Raw genomic sequence first — 7,561 nt, 5'->3', positions numbered from 1 at the left:
CCTGCCACCACAGTTGGCTAATTTTTTGTATGTTTGGCACAGACAGCCTTTCGTCATGTTGGGCAGGCTGCTCTCGAACTCCAGACCTCAGGTGATCCACCCCCTTCAGCCTCCCAAAGTCCTGGGATTACAGGCATGAGCCACTGCACCCTGCCTTTTTGCATTTTTAGTACAGATAAGGTTTTGCCATGTTGTCCAGGCTGGTCTCAAACTCCTGGACTCAAGCAATCTGCCTGCCTTGGCCTCCCCAAGTGCTGGGATTATAGGTGTGAGCCACAGCACCTGGCCATCATTTCTTAATAGAGATAAATAGATAGATGACAGATAGATAGACAGATAGATAGATAGATAGATAGATAATCAGCATCCCCCCAAAATAAAACAAAAACAATAGGAAAAAAGCCCTAATATTTAAAGCCAAACAAGAAATGTGAGATTTCTTAAAAATAATTCATAGAAATAATATTTCTGGATTTCTTGCATGCTCAAAACTTGCTTTTTGATGTGTATGTATTTGAATTCGAGTACATGAGTATAAAATCAATGAATCACTCTTTCTTTTTTTTTTTTTTTTTTTTGAAGGCTTTGTAGATCTTGCTTCTCTGTCACTGAATACTGCTGTGAAGAATTTGAAGCCAGCCTGATTTTTCCTCCTTATAAATAACTGGATAGTTTGCTTTGTTTCCCAGATGATTCTTTATTATTCAACTCTGATGCTTTAATATACTATATTTTGGTTTCTATTATTTTGGGTGAATTTTTCCTGGTGTAAAATGGGCACTTTCGATATTATTATATTTTTGTTTAGAAAGTGTTCTTGCATTATAGCTTTTAAAACTATTTTTAAAATTAAATTACACTACATTATTATTTATTATAGTACCCAGGTTGTGCAATATGTCACAAAGTAAAAACAACAACAAAAATTAACTTATTCCTTCTGTTTAATTGAGGCTTTGTACCCTTAGACCATCACCTTCCCATTCCTCATACCCTCCAGTCTCTGGTAACTACCATTCTACTCTCTCTGCTTTTTAAAATTTGATTGTTTCAGATTCCACATGTAAGTGAGAACACATGGCGTTTGTCTCTTTGCACCTGGTTTATTTCACTTAGCATAATGTTCTTCAATTTCATCCATTTTGTCATAAATGACTAAATTTATTTCTTTTTTTTAAATTTTAATTTTATTTTTTAAAAAACGCCAATCTTGATTAGCTGTTTATATTTCCAACAATCAGACGATGTTCAAGCGATACTTGTACCTCAGCCTCCCGAATAGCTGGGACTACAGGTGTGCATCACCATACCCAGCTAATTTTTGTATTTTTAGTAGAGAGGGGGTTTCACCATATTGGCCAGCCTTGTCTCAAACTCCTGACCTCAGATGATCCACCCACCTCGGCCTCCCAAAGTGCTAGATTACAGGTGTGAATCATTGTGCCCAGCTCAAGATATATTTCTTCTATATCTAATTTGTTCCATGCTGTTCTCATTAAAGGATGTTGAAGTTTGTCAAACGCTTTTTCTGCATCTAATAAGATGATTATGTGTTTTTAGTTCTTTATTTTGTTATGTGGTGAATCACATTTATTTAACTTGTGTACGTTGCATCATCTTTGCCTCCCAGGGATAAATCTCACTTGGTTATGGTAAATGATTCTTTTAGTGTGTTGAGTTCAGTTTACCATTGTTTTGTTGAGGGTTTTTGCATTTAAGGTGGTCAAGGATATTGGCCTGTAGTTTTCTTTTCTTGTGATATCTTTGTCTGGCTTTGGAATCAAGGTAATTGTGGCCTCATAAAAAGAGTTTCAAAGTATTCCCTCCTCTTTGACTTTTTGGAAAACTTTTGAAGAATTAGTATTAGTTCTTTAAATGTTTGGTAGAATTAGCTTTTACATTTTCTGGAGGTGTACAGTTGTTTATTTGATGTCTTTCTTCTTTTCTGATGTAGATAATCATTGCTTAAAACTTTCCTCTTAGAACTGGGTTTGTGACATTTCATAAGTTTTGGTATCCTGTGTTTCCATGTTTGTTTCAAGATATTGTTTCAATTTCTCTTTTAATTTCTTCGTTGACCCATTTGTTGTTCAGGAGAATGTTGTTTACTTTCCATGGATTTGTAAACTTTCCACAATTCCTCTTGTTATTGACTTCTAGTTTCATACCATTGTGATCAGAAAATGGTACTTGATATGATTTCAGTTTTCTTAACTTTGCTAAGAGTTGTCTTGTGTTCTAACATATGATCCATTGTGAAGAATGTTCTGTGTGTGCTTAAAAAGAATACATATTCTGTTGCTGTTGGATGTAATGTTCTGTAACATCAGTTACGTCCATTTGATCTAAAGCATTGTTTGAGTCCAGTGTTTCCTTATTAATTTTCTGTCTGGATGATCTGCCCATTGTTGATAATAGGGTATCGAAGACCCTACTATTATTGTATGCAATCTATCTCTGTTTTCAGATACTTTAACATTTGCTTTATATATTTAGGTGCTCAAATATCAGGTGCATAGATATTTACAGTTGTTATATCCTCTTGATTAATTGATCCCTTTTCTACCATTTTAAATTTAAAGTATATTTTATCTAAGAATAGCTATCCTTGTTCTCCTTTGGTTCCTTTGTGTGAAATATCTTTTTCCCTACTTTTGCTTTTAGTATATAGTCTATTTTTAAAAATATTCTCTTTGATAGATAAAGACAAAGTCTCACTACATGGTACAGGCTTGTCTTGAACTCCTGAATTCAAGTGATCCTCCCACCTCAGCCTCCCAAAGTGCTGAGATTATAGGTGTGAGCCACCACACCTGACCCTAGTCCGTGTTATTAAAAGTTAAGTTAGTCTCACGTCAGCAACATATCATTGGATCTTGCCTTTTTTTTTTTTTTTTTTTTTTTAAACCATTCAGTCATTCTATGTCTCTTTATTGGATAACTTAATCCATTTACATTCAAAGTGATTATTGATAAGCAAAAACTTACTAACACCATTTCATTAATTGTTTTCTGGTTGTTTTGTCAGTATTTTGCTTCTTTCTTTCTGGGTTGCTGTCTTCCTTTGTGTTTGATGGTTTTTTGGTAGTGGTATACTTTGACATTTTTCTATTTTTGCTTTATCTAGTATAGATTTTTGCCATTTTGAAATCATGAGAACAAGCAAAAGCACCAAATAGATGAAGATGCACCCTGGAAAGATAGAAAGGGTTTGGACTCTTTATTTCATTGATGAGCTGCTTAATTAATTGTGGAACTCCAGGCTTCTTGTATTTTAGCACAAGTTAGATATGAGATCCTCATATCAGATTCTCTTCTGTAACTAGGACTTTTATAACATAGAATAATTTGCTACTTGACCTAGTTATATGCCCTTTCTATTGGAATCTAAGACAACCACATGTAATTGTACTCCAAGGAGCTTTCAAGACCAGTGACCACTATGCACTAAATCTTGACTATTTTCTGTCATGTAAAAATAAAATACTTTAAAAAATTCATAACCATTATCATTCTTTGTAGAATATTTCCTTGACTGCTATGATTCTTCTTGGAAACAATTTTTTTTCTTTTGCTCAAAGGTCTCTCTAATTTGTATTGCTGCATGTCATTCCATTTTTTAGCTAGGAGAGTCTTTGTCCTCTTACTTGTCTGTTTATGACTGCATGCTTTGTCAATATGCAGTCCTCTCCCAGTGCTCATGGAAACAGATGTTGTTGCCTAAGCAATTTCCCCAATAAAAGAAATGAAATAGAATTGACATAAAAAATAAAACATTTTCTGGTTGCAAACTTATTTTAAACATAAAACCCAGATGTTCCAGCTTAACCAGATATCATTAAATGGATGAGTTTAATTTTCTATCACTTTATGAGATATTTTATTCAGCTTTCTGAAATGGCATGAAATAAGGGTTATTTTACAAGTAAGCCCAAATCACCAGTTAGCTATCTCAGATTCTTTTGGAAATAGTTGCTCTGTAAGTAACTCTAAAAATATTTTCTGCGTCCTTGCTAACTGAATTGTGTCCCCGACTCCAAATTAATATGTAGAGGCCTTAATCCCCAATGTGACTATATTTGGAGATGAGATCTTTAAGAGGCAATTAAGCCTTGGTAAAGTCAAAGGTTGGGGCCCTAATCTGATAAGACTGTTGCCTTATAATAAGGGAAGATCTCTCTCTGTCTCTCACTCTCTCTCCTTATAAGGACAGAGCAAGAAGGCAGCCATCTGTAAGACAGAAAGAGAGCCCTCATCAGAAACTGAATTGGCCATCACCTTGATCTCGGACTTCACAGCCTTCAGAGTTGTGAGAAAATAAAATTCTGTTTTTAAGTTACCCAGCCTTATATTTTGTTATGGTATACCAAAAAGACTAAGACAGTCCTGGTGTACAAGTCTTTCAGTCTCATGACTGCATTGACCTGATTTAAGGCATTTTAGTAATAACAGAGAACTTGGTTTCATATAGTAGTTGTTATTCATTTCATTTATTTTTAAAATCAGAAGAACAATTTCACTGCTGACAGATTAAGAAAACCCATAAGTCAGAGACCATTAATTCCCTATCCCTCAATTGCTATTCTGAATACCTCTCAATGCCAATTCTTCTCTCTAGATCAAACTTTCGGGTACTTATTCATATCTAATTTACTCAAAGTATAATAGAAATATTAAGTTTTAATTTTTAAAAAATCTTACTGACTTAAAAAGTTTTTAGTTGAAATTATAATGGACACACAGCAAAATGTACACATTTTAAGTGTACAACTTGATGAATTTAATACAAATATATACTCCCAGGAAATAAACAATAAGATGAGGTTATAGAACATTTCTAAGTATCTAGGAAATTCCTTTCTGCCCCTTCCTGCTGGTACTCTGGAGGTAAACACTATTTTGTATTATATTTCCATAGATTAGTTTTGTCTCTTCGTAAGGCAAAAATGGAATTATACGATCCATGCTCTTATGACATTCATCTGTTATTGCTTGTAGCAATATATGTTTCTGTTTGTTCATGTTCATACAATACATGTTACTGTACATCATATTGGAGTAGTTTTTTCTTTTTTAATTATTGTGAGTGTTCCATGGAATAAATATATAACTATTTATTTTTTCATTCTACTATAGATGGACATGTTTTGTTTATTATCAAGAAGCTGTTTTGAACATTCTTGTATGTATCATTTGGTGTATTATGTTTGATATAAATATAGTCATGCCAGCTTCCTTATTCTTACTGTTTTAATGATATATTGTTTTCTCTCTTTTTACATTCCACCTATCTCTCCCTGAATATTTAAAGTTGGTCTCTTGTAGAGAGCACATGGTAGCTCTGCTTTTTTATCCAGTCTGAGAATCTCTACCTTTTAATTGAAGTGTCTAGTCTATTTACATTTATGTAATTATTGATATGGATGATTTAAATCTGCCATTTGCTAATTGTTGTCCACTTGCCCCTTCTGTTTTTTGTGTATTTTCAGTCTTATTTTGGGTTTATCAACTAGTTAACATTAACATTATTGAGGTAAAATTGGCCACACATATTTAAAGTGCACAATTTGATAAGTTTTGACATATGAATAGTCCTGTGAAATTATCACCACAATCAAGATAATGAACATTACTATCACACACAAAAGAGTCTTTATGCTCCTTCATAATCCTTCTATTTGGACCCTTCTCAGCTCCTTATCACCCAGCAACCACTCATCTACTTTCTTTCACTGTAGATTGGCTTTCATTTTTTAGAATTTCTATATAAATATACTTTTAGAATTTTATTTTGGGAAGGTCTTTTAAATTAGAGATTGTTGTGGTTATCTCACATAGATTTGATGTTACCTTTTGATTATCATTTAGTTCAAATTTCTTTAAAATTCGGGGCAATTTGGGAGGTTTTAGTGATTTTAGCAAGTAGATTATTAATACTATTGAATAAGAGTAAACAGGAACTGAGGAAGTGGGAACAATTAGTGAGATTTACCTTTTTATGACTTTCATGGTGGAAACAAAGGAAAGATATGGAGAAGTACTTTAGAGGAGAAATAGAGAGGTGAGCTGGCCCAGCCCATACAGGTTGGTTACAGGTTTATGATGAGAGAGGATTAAGGAGAAATCTCAGTCTTAGATTACTTTCTCAAAGGTTTTCTATTTAGCCAGTAATAGCAGAGCAAAGAAATCCTTAAGTTTTAGCCTGTTTTATGTTGCTATACAGGAATACTGAGGCTGAGTAATTTATTTTTTTAAAAAGGTTTATTTGGCTCATGATTCTGAGGGTTAGAAAGTTCAAAATTGGGCATCTGCATCAGGTAAGAGGGCCTGAGGCTCCTTCCACTTACTATAGAGGGCAAAGAGGAGCTGATGTGTGCAGTGATCATGTGGTGAGAGAGAAAGCAAAAGCATGGGGCTATTTTTAACATCAGCTCTCTTGGGAATGAACGCAGTGAGAACTCACTCACCTGAGTGAGGACATTAACTTTTCATGAGTGATCAGCCTCCATGACCCAAACATCTCCCATTAGGCCGCACCGTTGAGAGAAGAGAGACAGACCCTCTCATATTGTTTTATATTGTTTTATACTCAGAAAAGGAAAGAAAAGCGAAACAAAAGGCAGGTAGCCTGGCATCTAGGAACCAGACCCGAAATCAAGGAACCAGACCCGAAACTAGGCCTTGGCCTGCGTGACCTAAGCCTGGCAGTTAAAATTCCACCCCTGACCTAGAAACTGATGTTATCTACAGATTCCAGACATTGTATGGAAGGACATTGTGAAACCTCCCGTTCTGTTCTGTTTCACTCTGACCACAGCGCTTGCAGCCCCTGTCACACACCCCCTGGCTTGCTCAATCGACCATGACCCTCTCACGCGGACCCCCTTAGAGTTGTGAGCCCTTAAAAGGGACAGAAGTTGGGCACCTGACAAGCTCGGATTTTAAGACGTTAGTCGACCGATGCTTCCAGCTGATTAATGCCACTTTCTTCATTATCTCGGTGTCTGAGGGGTGTTGTCCATGGCTCGTCCTGCTACATGTCTTGGTTCCCTGACTGGGAAGCGAGGTGACTGATGGACAGCCAAGGCAGCCCCTTAGGCAGCTTAGGCCTACCCTGTGGAGCATTCCTGCAGGGGACTCTGGCCAGCCTGAGCAATGCAATCCAAAGAGCGCTGCTGGGTAAGCAACTGGCCTGGTGGAACACCTCGCCAGAGCAGCGCATAGAAGGCCCCCGTGGAGGATTAACACAGTGGCTGAGCACTGGGAAGGAACTGGCACTTGAAGTCTGGACATCTGAAACTTGGTAAGACTAGTCTTTGAAACTTGCTCACTCCATTTGAGTGGAAGCATGGCCTGATCACCCACGGCACTTTTGTTCTGGTTTTGACTTGACTTGAATTGCTTGATACCTTGGTTTTGGTTTTGACTTGGCTTGAATTTCTTGATACTCTGATTCTGGTTTCGATTTTGGTTTGGTATAAACTGCAAAAGTGTGTGTGTGCCCTTTTTACTCGTTCTTTGTTTTGTGGTGTGCGTGTGGTGTGAGCATGGTGTTTTGTCT

Source organism: Papio anubis, chromosome 6, assembly GCF_008728515.1.
Source record: "Papio anubis isolate 15944 chromosome 6, Panubis1.0, whole genome shotgun sequence".
In the NCBI taxonomy this organism is placed as follows: Eukaryota; Metazoa; Chordata; class Mammalia; order Primates; family Cercopithecidae; genus Papio; species Papio anubis.
This window is presented reverse-complemented; position numbering follows the sequence as displayed.